The 19,154-nt window shown below is 42.2% G+C and overlaps 1 protein-coding gene across 9 annotated transcripts in view; it reads right to left on the minus strand.

Annotated features, from left to right (window-relative positions):
• Nucleotides 1–19,154, minus strand: part of SAMD4A (sterile alpha motif domain containing 4A) — a 214,072-nt gene that overhangs the window by 53,674 nt on the left and 141,244 nt on the right. The gene's annotated exons all lie outside the window — the stretch shown is intronic.

A 19,154-nucleotide genomic window follows, 5' to 3' on the forward strand; every position in this document is an offset into this window, starting at 1 on the left:
TTAATGCCAAACTTTGTATTGAGAACACTCCCAGGTAACAAGGCTGTCATTCAGAAGGCGGGGGTGCACTAAGGAAGCGGGGATGGTTTACCAGCACATTCCAGCCCTTCACACAGTGTTGCACAGTGGGCCACATCTGCGGAGCCGCCATTTTTAATTTCTTTTCCAGAAAACTAGGAAAAAGCAACAAAACTCACATAACTAGCCAAATTAAACTGAGGTCATTCAAGGGAGGGATTTAACCAAAATCAACACCGAGGGAGCCGACATTACCCTTAGTTGGTTTTTCTGGGCGTGTAAAGTGACAACTTTACAAAATAAGTCTATTCATAACATTCTCTCAGCACTGGCTCCTGACAGGTCCAGTTTATTTTGACTGCTGCAGTGCTAACATGGAACTGAGCCATATGCATTTTAAAACATTTTTCAGGGAAGCCACTAAGTTCCATCTCAGGCTCTATCGCCTCCAATAAGGTATTTCTCTCCTAAGTCCAGACTAGTGCTTCTTTGTTGGTGCTAAATCTTTCTATGTTTTTCAGTAAGCAGATCTGACATCCCAATGTAAGAAGGTCTGCTTTTTATTAAATTGCATTTCTGGTGGGGTCACCCACACAAAGATCTGGGCAGCGGATTACCTTGCCCCCACTTAAAAAGATAAAGACCAGAGCCAAAAGGCTAGGTGTTTCCAAAAAGTGTGTTTGGGGGCAGTAGTGGTGCTGGTAGGCTGCTCATAGTCAGCCAGCATTAACCAGGCCTGAGAACAACGGGGCTCACATATCTGTTGTCACTGTTTCCATTTGGCTTGATGTGGCCCGAAGGGCAGCCTTGTGTGTGACGGGGGCACAATCAGAAGAGCTAGAAACTTCTTTATTAACAAAAAAGGGAGGAAAAAAGGAAGTTGCCAAGTTTAGTATCTGTAACCTCAGAAATGTCTAATTTGCGTAGCTTCTATCAAAGGCAAGGAATTATCATCTAACTTAAAAATATGGAAAGGGAACATTGTTTTAAAAAAAATTGTCCCTAACAGGCTGAAACAGCTTGCATTTCCAGTAAATAGACTAGGGAAGAGACTATTTTAAAAGGCTCCCTGTAAAATGCATTGCTACCTTGTTGGATCAGAATTAGCCAGAGAAAAAGTAGGAAAAAAAAAGCAGAAAAATAAAAAATAAAAAGGAAGCAGCAGCAAAAATGAAGAGAAAAGCCAATAGGAAGAAAAGCCAGACATCCAGAAAATCCATTTCATTCCTGTCTAAGTATTTATACATAAAATTGGTCAGATGTGTTTAGGGCTGCCCCAAGTGTGGGGGCATGCCAGCTTAGATGTTTTTGATTTCTGGTACCTCTGCAACCATTTCAGAATATCTTGTGGATGCTCTGCATGGTGCCAGCCAGGTGTTCACTAAGTGGAAATGGGGCTCCTCTTCACAGCCAGGATGACAGTGGGCCTGAAACCATAACAACAGGCTTTGCCAAAGAGAGACACACAGCTTAGAGCGGGCAGAAGCCTCAGCACCTACCCTGGTTAGAGTTCGTAACTGGATCCCTAACCATAGGTGGTCAAACTGCTAAGAGTGTCCCTATGTTTGGATGCTGAGAACAATACAACACATATATAGCAGCTGAATTCCATTATTGGATGGAGCCAATTTGCTTCTTTCTACCTAAAGTTTTCTTAAAATCCATGCCATCTCCCCACTGATGGGCATCCTCGGGGAGGCTGTCCGTATCCAAGGAATCCACTAATTATTGAGAATGGAACTAAATATTTACCTAACTTAACGGGACTTATAGGGATTTATTCATAGAAACCTACACCCATTTCTTCATATATTCCTGAGCTCGACTAAGTCACAGGTGGTATGACATGAACTTGGCTCTGCTTCTAATAAATCAATTGTACTCGAGGTGCCAGGGCCTTTTCCCAATGACTTTCTACTAAAGGCCCCACTGTCTGTATCACAAAAACTCTCACAGCTGGCATCAAACTCAGAAATGTCTCCTTAGAGGTCAATCTGCCGTATCAACCAAGCAAAACGCCTCACACTAAGCTTCTGATCTGCAGAGAGGGCCATAGGTTTAGAGCCAGGCCAAATGCCATACCTAAATCAAAGCCACATCATGCCAGGCAAATGCCTCATTTCTCCAAAGAAACTGAGGCCCAGTGGCCATACAGGCTCGTCTGCCTGTGGGAAGGAGACTGAAGCAGGTGATAGGTGACTGGCCAACAGGGCCCTTTGGGGTGAGGACACACCTTCAGATAGAGGTAATAGTGACCACAAAGTCCATTTTGTTACTTTGTGTGCTGGAGTGCTGTGCAAAAGTGGCAGAGGAAATATTTATATAAATGCCATGGGCAGAGAGAGTGCAAGACAATGGGCCACACAGCTGTGGAACTGACCGAGTGGCCAGAGGCAGAGTATCAATAGTTGTCCCATTGCGCCATTGTCTTTTTTTAACCAAAAGAACTCATCTGAAGTGATGATAAATAGAGGGAGAATGGATACTCAGGCAAAAATAAATAAATAAATAAATAAAATTCCTTCTCTGACGAGTCAGGAGGGGAGAGCAGTGGAAATAGACTTCTGAGAAGCGTTCACACTGTGTCAGCTCCCTCAGAACGACTCTCGCTAGGGGCAGACCCTCTGAATGTTCTCGCTTGCTGACTGCTGTACGGCAGACAACGGCTATCACTTCATTCAGACTTAAGCTGCCCCAAAGTCATATTCAAATGCTGCAGAATTACGTACCCCTTGAAAAAATCTCAGTATAGATTAGGAATTGGCAAGTTCCAGCAGAATTGAGGTCCTAAAATTATATTGCATGTATGACTTTAAACTGAAGCTAAAACTTAATACTGTTTACAGTCGATTCAATATTGCTTGTATTTTTAAAAATCTCTACAGAAAATTTCAGGTGTGAACACATACATATGTACATACGTATGTATGTGTACATATGTGAATACAATATTGTAACTTCTGGAACATTTATAAATTCAAGTGAACCAAAAATAAATAATAAATATTGAGTAAATCTAGTTGAAATATGGAAAAAGCAGCTAAAAATCATCTTGCTACAGCAGGGGAGCAGTGTGATGGGAGTACAGAGGGTCCTATAATCTGGCAATAAACTCCGTCACACCTTCATGGCCAGCCAGCTCCTCTGACCTCATCTAACCTTATAACTTCTTTTTCATCTCCAAGCATCTTTAATGAGACGCCTTTCAACGCCTTTTTAGCGGAAAATATGATATCTGGCTCTGGGTTCTGTTCTCTTAAGTATTTTCTTGAAAGCCTGGAAATCAGATTTCTTTCCCCTCTCCTTTGACCAACCTTGCCTTTGTCTCGATTTTTCAGTATTAAAATAAGATTCAGGATAAGACTTTTCAGGATAGACTCTTAAGAAAATTAGGTAAAACTTCTTTTTCTGCTTCCTAATATGACAAATGGCAAATACGACATATGACAAATATGACAAACAGTTTATGGAAAGAGGAAGGTTTGGGATACTGGCCCCATTGTCTCCTTGGCTCACTGTCAGGTTAAGCATTATACCTCACTGTCCAGGAGAGAAGTGATCTCCATTACCGAACAGTCCAGACAGCTGAAGCTTGACTCTGACACTGAAACTTGATCCTAACAAACTTTAAGGGAGATCTTTCAAAGATACATTCCATACATCTCTGTTCTTAAATGTTCTTGAATGCAACTTATGTTTTAAAAATTATTGTTATGAGCATAGATTCCTAAGTTCTGAGCTGTAGGTCTCCAGGTAGTGGAAGGATCTGAGAATCCCTATGTGCACCAAGTGTTGTTAGGAGATGAAATACTGCATTATGAATGATTTTTATATGGACGTAGACAGTATTAAAATTAATAAAAATTAAATGTTGCTGAATTCATAGCTCTTTTTGTCATTTTTTTATATCAGCAGATTCAAAGTACAATTACTGTTTTATGGGGATCCCAATTTTTTTATTTGTTAAAAACTTGAGGCCTGAACTCAATATATGATAGAGATGGTTATTCTCTGCTGTCTGTGTTGAGTGAGGCTTGCATGAGCAATACAGGTGCCTTAGGAACTCGTGTGCTTAAAGTCTTCTGTATGCCTTTCATAGTTAGACTACTCCTCAAATTCAGCCAACCATTGCTTCTCCGTGCTACCACTGTGCGTTTCCACCTACTTCCAGGTTAACATTTTGTTCTAAAGCCTATAATGTAAACTGTTGAAGCTGACTTCCTTTAGAACAAGGGCATTAAGTATTCCCATACTCCTTATGTCATCCTCTTTCATCAAACCAAATAATCTGTCTTCTCAAACCAAGGCTGGGCTCTGTACCCTCATTAGGCCCTGATGAGTTCAGGACATGGACAGGATTTGCAATTTTCATCTTTTTCCTTCATCTTTCTTTCTTGCTTAGGCTAGTCTCTCCATTTCTAATTCAAGAAGCTGTCCTTCTCACAGAAAACCTGAGCTTCATTAATTTTTCAAATTGTAGATGCTCATGTGATAAAACTCAATCCAATTGCTACCACAACTAAACTTTTCAAAAATAATTCACTCTAATTTAGAGATTTTAACAAGTAGAATGAGAAAACTAAGCGCTTGCACATTATTTTAAAATATTACCTTAGAATTTCTTTCCTGAATTAAAAGGTCTTGGCCAATTCCTCACCCTGGTGATACATGCTGTGTGTGTCAACACACTATGACAAAGGGAGTATTCTACTTAGACGTTGCTATTGGTGTACTTTAACAATATTTTCTAGACCTACTCCCAAAAGAAATCCAGAAGTATCAGGAGAACCTTTGTTGAATACACCAATTTGAGGGCTCACAACGTACTATTCTTAAGTTTTGCTGCAGGCGATGGTTTGACACTCGTCAAGCGTAAAGGAGAAAAAGCTCGGCCCACTGGCAGCTACGAGGCTGTTGTTTCAGAGCTATCGGGGAGTGTTCCTGCCCACCCCTGAGGTCTGGGCCTGCTCACCAGGCATGTTCAGGTGCCACACCAAGGATTTCCTCTGAGAGCACTGATTTCAGAGCATCTAAGGAACTGCTACTAAAGGCTTTCCATTTTCAAAGAGTAGAGTTCTGCTAATTATTCATACCACTTGCATGAATAATTCAGGCATTTGGTTTAAAAAAAAAGTCAACATTTTAGCAAAGCTCAGTGATGAAATGACATTAGACCCCGGATTCCTCTTCTTTAGTTGGTTTTGTGGTGCCACACCAGTAATCTGAGGCCCTGTGGTGGGAATCTTTGGGGAAAAATAGATTAATAGTACTGCAAGAATACATTAAAAGGAAAAAAAACCCCAGAGTATTTGATCAATGACATCATGCAAAAAAAGACAAAATAACACCAGTCACATTTACAGCCAGGGACATGTCTGTGTAAGGGGACATGGGGGTATTAATTACTAAGGTTAAAATTAACATGCTCTGCCATCATTGCTTCAGAGAACAGATTAAAAGCAATCTGGGAAGTTATACACCTCAACTCTGCATGCATGCTTTCTGCTTCTTGTCCAAAGGTTTGGAAAACCAGCGTCCACAACATCTGGACACCAGAAGACGATTACCCCAATCAGCTTCAGATTCTACCTCATTCTGGGGGAAGAAGAGGGAACAGGCTACGAACAGAGATGCGGTTGGTGGACAAAGCGTTCTCGACAAGCCCAAGGAGGAAGCCACAGGCTCTCTGGGAAGAGAAAGTGTATGCATGCCTACACAACAAAAGAGAACAAAGGGAGACTCGAGAAGAAGAGAAAGCCCAAAAGAACATCACAACAAGGTTGACAAATACACATAGCTAAAATTCCTTTTCCTCATTAAATCTCATTTTCATACAGTATTGAAATGAAAGCATTCTGATGCAGGGAAAAGCACCTGAAGAGGCTTTTCCAATAATGTGAGTCCTTGTCACTGGTGTCGGCTCTTACTACTTTACAGATGGTTCAGCCTATGGGCAGAGCAAAGACGTATGTTTCTGCCTTCACGTCATCACTTAAGCATTTGGGCTTTCAAGAAGTAAATTAGAATGGTTCTGGCAGACTTTTATTGCTGCATTACTCTTTGGTACATTTCATTTGTCCTCTTTTGTCAGTTTCTATAATGGCAAAACTGGATGTCATCCAGTAGAGAATCTATTTTAGATAACTGATGTTTGACTTTACATTGCCATTATTTATGAAATAAGTTAGACAAGAAGCCAATATACACATTTTGTAGAAATCAGTAGAATCTTACTCACAAGTTTAACTTCAAAGCAAGCAGACCTAAAAGGAAACTGTCCCGATACTCTCATACCATTCTATCAAAACCAGTGACATCAACTATGGAAGTAATTTGACACCGCTGAAGCAGATGTTTAAGCCAATTCCAGGGACTGTGGGATGAAGGCAGCCATTTCTGAAGTTCCTGTAGCCTGGGCTAACTCCCACTTTCCTGCACTGTGTTTCTTTCATATCTATAGTTATATCTATGTGTACTTAACCCTCAGGTTTGTCCTTGGAATTTGTACCCACATCGAGAGTGAAGAGATGTCCAGAAATGAGTTTAGACAGAACTGCAGAATTTGAACCATTTTGTTTATGATACCAAGTAAAGAAAATAATTGAGTCAACCAAGTGACCAGGAGAGGATTTAGGTGGATATTTCCTTTCTCCTGGTCCAACATATCCATAAAAACGCTCAGTCCCTGTGTTTGAGGAAGAGAGAGAGTGGAGAAACTCAGAAAAGAAACGTTTGAGGACAAAACTTCCCTCCTACCCCTTTCTTAAAAGATAATTCTCCATTGTAACTGCTGTTACCTCGGCTCACATGCCTGTCCAGGAAGTGCTTCTTAGGCTCACACAAGGCAATGTCGTCCTGGGTTTAACAACTCCTGGCTGCTCACTGAGCGTGGGTACCAGCAAAGCAATCCAAGCCTGGAACTCAAATAGCCAGGGTTTCATGATCGAGCAACAAGTCCCCCTCAGAGCATCAGTCCCAGACCCATGGCCAGAGGCGCTGAACAAATCATCAGGGTATCTTTTCATACCTTGACACCACTAACAACACTTTCCAGAGGAGAAGCGAGTCGATCACTTGAAAGGGCCTAACAAAGGATATTTTATTTTATTTTATTTTATTTTTGTGTGTGTGTGTGAGGAGGACTAGCCCTGAGCTAACATCTGACGCCAATCCTCCCCTTTTTTCTTGAGGTAGACTGGCCCTGGGCTAACATCTGTGCCCATTTTCCTCCACTTTGTATGGGATGCCGCCACAGCATGGCTTAACAAGTGGTGCGTCGGTGCACGCCTGGGATCCGAACCTGTGAAACCCAGGCTGCCGAAGCAGAGCGCGCACACTTAACCGCTTATGTCACCGGGCCGGCCCCAACAAAGGATATTTTAAAACCTTGTCTACTAACTCATGTCTCGAGCTGAACTACAGGCAAAGTGTTTACTGTCGTTGGAGCTTAAAGGCTCCCAGATAAGAGGGCAAGGCGGCTCTTAAATGCAACAGCACTGATTAGGCAAGGATGGGCATCATTAGGAGATGCTTAAATCCTACTGCCACCAGGGTCTCGACTTAGCACCAGCCAAATGCACGACCGGTGCCAGGCTTTCTCTGAGCGTGAAACTCTGAACTTTGCCTTGATCAAACAACAATCTTTTTTCTTTTCTTTCTAGTGTTAGGAGAAGGGTTATAAGTAATTAGAAATGTCTTATGTAGTCCTCACTAATTCTTAACTTAGCTCCTTGATTAAAAAAAATGAGAACTGGAGATTCTCAGCATTGTGACTAGCAGGGCAATTGACTGAGTAGGGAATTGGTTCTGTTTTTCATTAAAACATTCAATCTAAATGTCAAATGTAACAATACACATAAATTACCATTCAAAAAAACCACAATTTGAGCTAATACTGCTAATGAGATGATATTTTTGGTTAATTAAGAGAAATTGGAGGGTTTAGGCTCTCCTGGCTTCTTAATAATATTTGATGGAATCACCATCTGATTCAAGACAGGCTATTGAGGCTTCACATGTCCCAATTCCCATTTTCGCCTCACCTTCCACCTCTTCTCAAATTCTCGACGTGCACAACCTGATCCTGTGGGTGCTGGAACATGGTGAGACTGGTACTGTGTTTGTAAAATTGATTTACTACGGTCGGTAGTTACACACAACAATTTGCATTTTTGGCTTGGCACTGCATTTTCATCTAAACTGTACCGTTCTGCTCTACCCAAGAGATATAGCGTTTATGTAATTGCTCTCAACTCATCTACATGGGTATTACAAACCAGTCCCACAATAACACTTCCAGAGACACTGCAAGCATGAGGTTCCTGGCATAATTCAGGCCCCAGGACTGTTCTATAAGGACAGGAATTAAACAGCACTCATGGCTGTCTGGAGACTTCAGATCCCCGTAGCAAAGAGAACAGGCCGTAGGGTGGTCAGAAGGGCTGAGATGAGCCCAGACGCCAACTCAGATCCACAGTTCAGCTCCCTTTGCAACTCGTCTGCTTCTGGGTCCCCCTTCAGTGGTCATACAAACTGTAGACTGTGTGTATGTTCCTCTGTTACAACTCTTCTCTACCATTAATCTCATTATTCACAGATTCTGTATTTGTGAATTCACCTACTTGCTAAAAATGTATTTGTAACTCCAAAATCAATACTTGCAGCATTTTCATGGTTATTCACAGATATATTCAGAGTGGCAAAAAATTTGAGTCCCTGACGCACATGTTCCCAGCTGAGGTCGAACAGACTTTGCTCTGCCTTCCTGTGTCAGCTGTCATACTGTAAACAGGTGTCCTTTTCGAGGTCTGGCTAGTGCCATGTTTTTCTAACTTTGGTGTTTTTCATCAGTGATTTTGCTGTTAAAAATGGCCGCCAAGTGCTGAGGTGCTGGTTCGTGTTTCTAAGTGCAGGAAGGCTGTGATGCACCTTATGGAGAAAACAGATGTTATTATATAAGCTTCTTTCAGGCGTGAGTTACAGTGCTATTGGCCTTGAGTTCAGTGTTAATGCATCAACAATATGTATTAAATAAGATATCTTTAAACACACATAAAGCAAAGTCGTGTGTTGAACAGTTGATGAAAATGTTGTGAGGCTGGCAGGAACCTAACCCTGTACTTCCCCTAGGAGCAATGGGTCAGTATTTGCTAATTCAGTGTTCACGGTGACATTACAGAACGAAAGTACTGCAAATAATGAGAATCGACTATATGTATATATTGATAAGAAATCCTCGTTCCACCTCCCATCCTGTGACATTTTGGTCACATTTGCCACATTTTTGTCTTAGGTTAGTGGTTCTCAATCTTGGCTGCATATTCAACCCCCTTGGAGCCTTAAAAAAGAATCCTGATGCCCAGGCCCCATCCTAGGCCAAGTACAGATCTTCCTTGATTTACGATCTGGTTACATCCCAATAGACCCATCTTAAGTTGAAAATATTGCAAGTCAAAAATGCATTTAATCCACCTAACCTACCAAACATCACAGCTTAGCCTCGCCTACCTTAAACGTGCTTAGAACACATTAGCCTACAGTTGGGCAAAATCATTAACACAAAGCCTGTTTTATAATAATGTGTTGAATAGCTCATGTAATTTATTGAATATTGTACTGAAAGTGAAGAACAGAATGGTTGTCTGGGCACGGATGGTCGTCAGTGTACCAGCTGTTCACCCTCATGATCAGGTGGCCGACTGGGAGCTGCGGGGGCTGCCGCTGCCCAGCATCACGAGAGAGGATCATACTGCACATCGCCAGCCTGGGAAAAGATCACAATCCAAACTTCGAAGTATGGTTTCTCCTGAATGCATATTGCTTTTGTACCATTGTAAAGTTGAAAAATTGTAAGTGGAACCATCGTAAGTCAGGCACCATCTGTGATTGAAAATCTCAGTAGTGGGTCAGAGCACTGGTCCTTTGAGATGCACCTGGGTGGGTTAATAGCCAGCCAGGGCTGAGAATCACCGTCTTTAGCTGTCTTCTTGCCTCAATGTTCCCCCCAAACTCTGTCCCACATCACAGACATCGCAAACCTCCCCAGGCTGCTGCTTCTGGCTGGTCTTAATAAGATGCCCCAAAAGAATGAGCATCTTGTTTACTTTTCAAGTGGTTTTTAAAACACAAAATACAAATCATTGCATCTCCCACCAATATCTTGTTTGCTTTGGGTTCACATGCAGAATTCTGCTCAGGCTCTTCAGCCCAGGATTTCATCACTCTCGCCCAGCCCTCCAGGTAAAATAAATGATATTTTGGTACCAGAATTCCAACCCAAATGACATCTGGGCAGAAATTTCTAAAGACTCCCTAGACAAATGTTTTGTCTCCTGGGCAACAGCGCCTGCCCCTTGCTGCGATCATTTCACTCTTACTAAGCAGGAAGAGAGGGGGTCAGGGGTCAGCCTCAGGCCCTCTCTGAATATGAATCAGCTGAGAAAGCTCTGAGCTCATTTTCTCTTATTCTGGAAATTCAGCTGTGAGAACATAACTGATTCACAAACAGCAAAAACTTGTGCCCTAGATCCATGGACCAGCAGCACTGGCATCATCTGGGAGCTTGCTAGAAAGGCTGGACTCTCAGGCCTCACTCCAGACCTACTGGGCCAGGATCTGCATTTTAAGATCCCAGGAGACTTGTGCGCACATTCGAGGTTAAGATGCACTGGCTACACACCCAGTTCTGACTTTTTCAGAAACTTGTTCTCTTGATGCTGGGGTAGGCATTAACCACAACAAGAGCAGCCTGCTGCGGTGAGAGGAATTTGGGATTTGGGTTGGAAGTCAGATGGCCTTTCTGTCCCTAGTTTTCCCCATTAGTAGATATCAAAGGCTACATCATGGGATTATTGGGAAAAATCAAATCATTTAATATATATGAAAGTGTTTGGAAAATTGTAAAGTGCTACAGAAATATTAGTTATTAGTTGTCAGAGTAAGAATTATCCAATACAATCCAACTCTGCTAATGGAAAAATCAACTCAAAGTACCAGCCAATCTAATGACTGACATTCATGAAGCATTTTCAGTATATTACCTATGGGATGAAAAGTATTTCTGATTATTTGATAGTGTTTCCCAGATTTACAAGAGATGAATTTCCCAACACAGTCTGTCATACCAAAGAGAGCATCTTCCTTGCCCTTTCAGAATCCTGATCTACACAGATGAACTTTTCTCTGACCCAATCAGAATCTTCTTCCTTTGATTCAGATTCAACTTGGTCTTTCCTTTACTCCCATATATTTTGAGAGTTCACATTTCATTTCTATTTTCTGGAGGGTCAGGGCATGTGAATCACCTTCTTTTCCATTAAATTTCAGTGCCCAGAACTCCTCATGAGAACTTCTCTTTGTCCTGACGTTGGTAAGCAACACAAATTGCCCGAAGTCCTTATTGAAGATTCTAAGTTCCTCCATTATACTTAGAAAGTCAAGCTAAGAACTTATGATGTGGCTGGGTGACACTGGGTGCCTCATATGCAAAACAAGGGGGTTGGACTAGATGAATTCATTCATTCATTCAGCAGACATTTGTTGAGTGCCCTCCATGTACCAAAATCTAAAAGCTGAGGGCACAATGTTGAAAAAGCCATTACAGCCCAGTGGATGATCTCTCAGCTCCTCCCTGAGCCAATCTTCTACGATGCTATTAGCATATTTATGCAGTGCTGTTCTCATTTGGACAAGATATTCTCCCCACATTATTTTATTTCTCCATATTTTTAAAAAGTCTGCCTTATAATACCAATAGAACAGCCAGCTAGGGTATCAGGGTACAGGAGCTGCCAGCTGCTCACTGCAGGCTAGATTCTGGAAAAGGGAAGGCACTAAATTATATCATTCCTCCCCCTTTGTGGCTCATCCCAATGCTCTCATATCTCCTGCACATTTTAGGCTCTCATGAAAGAGTGACTAAACGAGTGCTCTGTCTCCTTCTTAACTTCCTTGGCCTGAGGATACTGTACTATCATTTCCCCAAATGCAACCCAAAAAACTCATCCTCAAAGACCACACCTTTCCTGGTCCTTCGTCCTCTGACGAAGAGGCCATATGAGACTGTGCACAACAGCACCAGCTACCATTTGCCAATGCAGAGTGAGTGTCAGGTACTCTGCCAAATATGTATACACATTGTCCCATATAATCCTCATTTAATGCCTTGTGAGGTAGGGTCTATCCCCCCCCCACCCCATTTCACAGATAGGAAGCTGAGTGCAGAGGGTGAGAGATTTGTCAAAGACCCAACAGCTAGGAGGGGGAGAGGGTTCAAAGTCCAAGGTTCTCTAACTTGCAAGCCTGCATTCTACAGCCCAACACCACACTGCTTCTTGTGGCAGAAAGAACTCCTGGCTTAGACTCTTGGCGCTAACACTGAGCACTCAATATCCAAAATCCTGACCAAGTCCGTTGGCTCCTCAAGGTCTCAGGGTTTCATCTGGAAAATAGTTACAATGATAATACCTCTTCTACCTCCCTCCCAAGGTTCCTGTGGGATCACATGCTGCCTGCATCATGCATCCATCCATTTATCCATCCATCCATCCAATATTTGCCCTCTGCTGGGCATATGCTGGGCACTAGGAAGGATGATGAAGTCCCACTAAGATGATGTATGGGAAGATGCTTTTTTGTGTGTGTGTGTGAGGAAGATTAGCCCTGAGCTAACATCTGATGCCAATCCTCCTCTTTTTTGCTGAGGAAGACTGGCCCTGGGCTAACATCTGTGCCCATCTTCCTCTACTTTATATGGGATGCCACCACAGCATGGCTTGACAAGTGGGGCGTCGGTATGCACCCGGGATCAGAACTTGTGAACCCCGGGCCGCCGAAGCAGAGCATGGGCACTTAACTGCTCCGCCACCGGGCCGGCCCCGGGAAGATGCTTTGAAATGGAAAAAATAAGAGTTGTTACCTTCCTGGAAAAAGAGTTTAAGCTAACCTCCTTATTAATTTGCTCATTCAACAAACACTTAGTGAGCATCTCTATGCATAGGACACTGTACTAGTCACTAGGGCCACAGATGCCAAAAAGAGTATGACAAAAGACAGGGCTGCACAGATGCAAACAGTATCTTCTGTCATTTATTAAGCCCTCATCTTCTATCACTGAGAAGCACACAACAGCTAGGAGCCATAAGGCAGTGTTAATATTCTAAGTAACACTTCAAATGAAGGTGAAGAATTGCTGAAGGAAGTAAAAATTTTTTTAGGTGATTTTGGTTTCAATTAATTTGCCACAGTATCTCAGGGACTAATGAAAGTTTTTGAGGAGGTGGTAATGTACCAGGACCAAGATGCCACTCTGAATCCTGGCCCTCCATTTTAGAACAATAGTATAAGGGGAAATATATGTAAGTCAAAAAAGCTCTTCTCTCTTGCTTCTATAGAATATGTGCATATTGTTTCCTTGCCTGCAAGTTGGCTATTCCATGAAATCATTTAAAATCCATGGCTCTGAGTAGCATGAAAATTCCCTATAACTGAACTAGAAATCACCAGCTCAACCACATGGAAAACGTCTCTATTTCATTTGGGCTTTCCCCAAATGGCTCACAAAGCCTACGGTTTTGGTCTCGTGTGGGTGTTCTGAGGGCAGAGTCAGGCAAGCATCTGTATAAAGAAGCCAAATCAGGATCTTTTCATTTTAAATTAAATGCTGGAGGAGCCACAGACTTAACAGAAATAACCTGTTTTTTTTCCTTCAAAGATGTAAGATAACCACGATGTTTACCCAAACGAGGAGCTGTGCTTCAAGGAGGGTTCCCCTGAAATGCGTACTACTCACAGGTCCCCACTGGGGCGGGTACAGAGCTTTTCGTTCCTGAGTCAAGCCCTCAAGAGAACTGGTAGAGAGCAAGGCCAGCATTTCATTGAAAAGTAGATGTTGCTGTTGTTTAGGTGCCCAGTTGAGTTGGTCCTGATGGAATTTTAACAATGGTGCCACATTCTTGGGCCCTTCCTCCAAGAATATTATTTTCAGAAGACTGGAAGGTATAACACGGCAATTTGTTTTCCTCATTTATTTACTCCCTAATTATCTCAGAATTCAAGAACTTTAAAGCAGGAAAGGACTTTAAAAATATGATTTAGGAATCATCTAATCCACTCTCGTTGCCATGTTATCTGTCGACGAATTAGAGGCCTAGAGCGATACAGCGATTGCCCAAGGTCATTCAACAAAGTTGATTCTGAAGCTAAGACTAAAGCCTTGATGTTTTTGGTCTTTATCATTCATATTATATCAATGGTCACTAGTCTTCATAACAGCGTCATTGATAAAGAGGAGTAGAGTAATAGGTCGGTGGTCTAAACAGACAATCCCTCATTTAACACCAAAGTAAAACATTGCAGGACCCAAATGTTGAGGCCTATAGATTTGTGCAAAAGTATAACCCAAACACAGCAGGAACTAGGACCTCCAAAAAAACTACTATATGCCATCAGGGTTTTTCCAGGACGAAAGCTCTTGTATCCTCACACTGGGTTGGCATTTTCCAGGTCTGGGCACTCTGTGCACCTGTCCTTCTCATATTAGCCATCCACCACTGTTTAGCCACCCACCACTCAAGACCTGCCATGGGACCTTCTTGTTTTTGCCTAACTGGTCAGAGAGAGTGCCACCACTGATGTGAAATCAAAGTATTGTTTGTGGATTGGAAAAAACAACACCTTCTTCAGCCGAAGTCTTCACCCATGGAAGACTTGTTTCTCCATTACAGTTAATCCTGTTAATCAGTTTGGTTTGTATTTATTTAATTCTGCGGGTTTTATTATGACAATACATGTATGCAGAGGTTTACAACTGGCATGTCTATATGTAGACCTAGAAGCTAGCATTTATATACCTAATTATCTAATGAATTGACCATTTGTCATTTGAAAAGACTGGGCATTTTCACAGAGATGTCACTATTGTAAAACCTGGGCCTTAGAGATGGTTATTTGTTATTTACTGACACTTTATAATTAGAAGAACTGCAGAATCTGTCATCTTAGAGCCTCAAAAAACTTCAGGGAACATTTAATCAATCTTTCCGTTCTCCTCAGTCTAGTTTCCAGATAAGACAATGGAAACTGAGGGAAGGTAGGTGACAGGCTGAAGGTCACATTGCAAATGAGAAAAAGTGAACTCTAGCTCCAGGAATGCATCTACCTGGCAATGGGATCTTCAGGCAGTCTCTTACTTTCCAAGTGTAGACATTAACAGAAACAGGCAATACTCTATTAGTAACAAGAGTTGTGGTGGGAAGATCACTGTCAGGAAAAGTCCGATCTTGAGGAGGGAGTTGTAAAGGGACGTAAAGATATTTCAGACATTTCCCATTAAAGATTTTAACTTAAGAGACAGATTTATCCCCATTTAAAATCAGTGGCTGTGAGCAGCATAAAGTTTGGTTTTACTACCTAATCCTCAAAGATTGAAATAACTATGGATAAGATAGTTATTATTTATTGGGCTATAGGCAGTGTGCAAAGTGATCTACATTACGTGTCATTCATTTATTCATTCAACAAGTATTTATTCAACATCTACGATATGCCAGGCAGTGTTCTGGACAATGAGAATACTCTAGTGAACAAGACCAGGTCCTTGACCTCTTGGAATTTATATTCAAGAGGGAGAAACAGATAATAAACAAGTAAACAAATTAAAATACACTTCCAATTTATGCAGATATTACTCTGTTCCTTCAGGAAACTCACTACTATGACTGCAAAGGCATAAACCCACAAAGAAAAGGATGCAGGAGAGAAGATGACAGGAGATAACAGTGGGTGTCCGCAGACCACTGAAGTCAACAAAATTTTGGAAGCTGGAAAACAGAGGATGCTGAGTAACTGGCTCAGTAGATCAAAGAAAGGTAACAAGCATGCCCATAGCAAGGGGAGCAGGACAGTTCATGCTGCAGAACTCCCAAGAAGTTCAAGAGACCAGGTACCTCGGAAGGCAGGAGTACAGTGAGGCCGAAAATAGGAGGTTTGATAGCAAGTGTGTCTAAGGTACAGGGAGACCCTTAGAGTCTCTCCCTCACCCCACAAAACCAGGCGACTGTCTTTTTAGCACCTTTCTCCTAACAGCCCCTAGAACCTTGGCAGCCAGGCCTGTATCTTCCAGGAAGAGACAAGGATTCCTGTAGGGGAAATGGACTAGTTCATGAGAAAAGAACTACAGGGGTGATATGTGTGAGTCCCCAGCAAACAGCCAGGCCAGGTCCCTACCTGATCTCTCCGTGGTGAAATCCACACACACAGGGTTCTGGTGTCTGCCTCTTAAATGAAAGGACTCTTGCTTGAGAGACAGGGTCCAAAACAAACAGAAAAAAACTGCAAGGAAGCAAATGTCGAGAGCAAAAAAAGACTCCAAAAATCAACTATAATGTCTTCAGGGGTATTAGAAAAGATTTTGCACTCATGTAACAAGAACAGAATGCAATATAAAAAGGAATATTCAAAGAACAAGAAAGAACTCCAGCAATTTGAAAATACGATAGCAGAGATCAAAATTATATAGTGATTTTGGAAGATAAAGTTATAGAAATCACCCAGAAGTTAGAATAAAAAGACTGAAAGTAGAACAAAAAGACTGAAAATAGGAGATGAAAAATTAGAGGATCAACAGAGAAGAGCTACTATGTGATTAAAAGGAGTTCCTGGAAGAGAGAAGACAGAAAATGAACAAGAGAAAATTATTTTGTAAATTTGAGAATATTTCTTAGAATTGAAGGGGTACACGTTTTTAGACTAGGAGGGCTAGACTGAGGGTAACAGGAGCAGACTGGAGCAGGAGGATAGAAGGCTCTAGAAAGGATAGCTTCAAGAAAAAGATTGCACTTAGACCCAGAGAGTACTTGTACCATCACTCACGGGTGGTGATTATTAGCCCCCCGCCCCTTTTCTTTTTGTGAGGAAGATCAGCCCTGGGCTAACATCTGATGCCAATCCTCCTCTTTTTTGCTGAAGAAGATCGGCCCTGAGCTAACATCCGTGCCCCTCTTCCTCCACTTTATATGGGACGCCCCCACAGCATGGCCTGACAAAGGGTGCATCGGTGTGCGCCCGGGATCCAAACCTGCGAACCCCGGCCCAGCGAAGTGGAGCACGTGCACTTAACCGCTGTGCCACCGGGCCAGTCCCATTAGCCCCTTTTTAACATGAGAAAATCAAAGCTGAGAGGTGAAGGCATTTCTCCAGGTCACACAGCCAGTAACCAGAGGGGCTGGGACTCAACCCTGTCGGTCTGACTCCAAAGCATGTGCTTAGAACCAGGACTTGATATTGCCTGAGACTTTTCTGGACTCTGATTCTGCCACCCAGTGTAATTAGCGACCCTGCCAGATCCATGCTCACCAGCACATGTTCTTGAATTAGCCAGAGTATAACAAAGGAGGGGATGTTGAGAAGTATGAGGTCATTTGCCCCAACTCTCCCTTCAATTCTAGACACCAGGCCACCTCCATTGCTAGATTTGGAAGTTGAATGCAAGTTGCAACTCTGGAGAGTCAGACTCATCTTTGGATTACAGGATTTGAGGAAAAGTAAACTTCTCCGGCACCAAAGGAAGACCCTAAGCTCTGTGATGAGCTTAGAGACAGGATTCCTAGTGGGATCCTCATGATCATCATGGACTCGTTTGAGAGAGAAATTACATCCAAGTTCCAAATGGATAGACTTGGCATTGAGATTCTATAGATTCTTTCGGTTGAAGATAAACCTGGGTATCAAGTAGGCTTCTTCTAGAGTTCCAACAGCTCAGCCAAGGGCCCGTTCAAATCTTTGCCAATCTCAATGACTCCAGGGGGCTGAGTCTAAGCTGATGGACCTAAAAGAGGGAGGGGCAGAGAGGAAAGGTGTTCCTCTGCACCTTTCCTTCCTGAAGTCAAGATTTTTAAGTGAACCAGCAAATGCTTCATTTCTCTCAGTCCGTGCCCTTTAGGGTGGCAGAGTGGTCTCACAGGGTTAACATCTCTGGAAGAAAACCGTTCACCCAATGTGATGAAGTGGAGTTGAAAAAACTGAATTGCAGGCAAAAGCAATCTCCTGGGTCAAGGAATTTCAGCAGCCCTTTTGCTTGGACTCACACCAGTTTGAGAATTTGACTCCGAGTATATGGAGCTTCTTGCTGCTAAGCCATTGTAGGAGCAGCCAAAAATACAAAGCCTGGGTTAAGAAAAGGAACATATCTTTTTTCTTTGACCACTTTGTGGCTATTTTTCCAGTGTGAAGACCCAAGAAGTAAACATGAAATCCTTTACTTGCTCTATCCTTGAAGAAAAAGCACTTATTTCTTGTGTTGGCCTTTCTACAAAGTTTGTTCTTGCAACTGCAAAAGGATGGAAGGCACCTCACATGCAGACATGTGGACATGAACGAGGAGATGGTCACAAGCATGACCCCAGCGTTGAGCTACCCCGTCAAGTGCTTAAAGAGCTTTTCTTTGAGCTTCTCCAGTACCCCATAATTAGCCTGCTGTCTGAACTGCATACAGATGGAGTGGGTGGGGAAGAGGAGCAAGAGAATAACTCTAGAGGCAAATAAAATTTATGCAGCTGTCTCTAGCTAGAGAGAGAGAAGATCACCAAGAGAAAATTCGAGAAAGAACTATGACCATACAAAACTTGAACTCCTTTTTCACATATCTCACGGATTGAAAAGAAAGCCTTCAAGCAACACATCATTTGCTTGCAAGACATCTACCTTCTCTGAGTATGGACACCACTCGCTCCTGAACAACAGAGAGCAGTGCAACAAGGCTCACCTTGAATTTAGGATCTACTGCTCAGATCCAGACTTAGGGACAGGCTGACCTCAATCACATTATTAGCCTGATACCCAAAGCAGAGACACTCTCAGGAATTAAAAAGTCTCAGACTTTGATGTGGAGCACATGATGATTTGAGATTCCAGATGAATTTGGAGCTACACTGCCAAAAGTAAACAAATGTGCAAATGTGGTTGTTTTTACCAAAAGATGCCATTATTGTACTTGCAGCGAGCTCTGACTTTTAGAATAATACCTACATACAACATTCAGTTGGGATATTAAAATTATCCTGCTAAACCTAGCAGAGATAATAACTATATCACAGGCACAAAATAATTTCTTGGATAATGATGAACATATGTGAACAATT

This window comes from Ceratotherium simum, chromosome 24, assembly GCF_057802395.1.
Source record: "Ceratotherium simum simum isolate JZ-2026a chromosome 24, ASM5780239v1, whole genome shotgun sequence".
In the NCBI taxonomy this organism is placed as follows: Eukaryota; Metazoa; Chordata; class Mammalia; order Perissodactyla; family Rhinocerotidae; genus Ceratotherium; species Ceratotherium simum.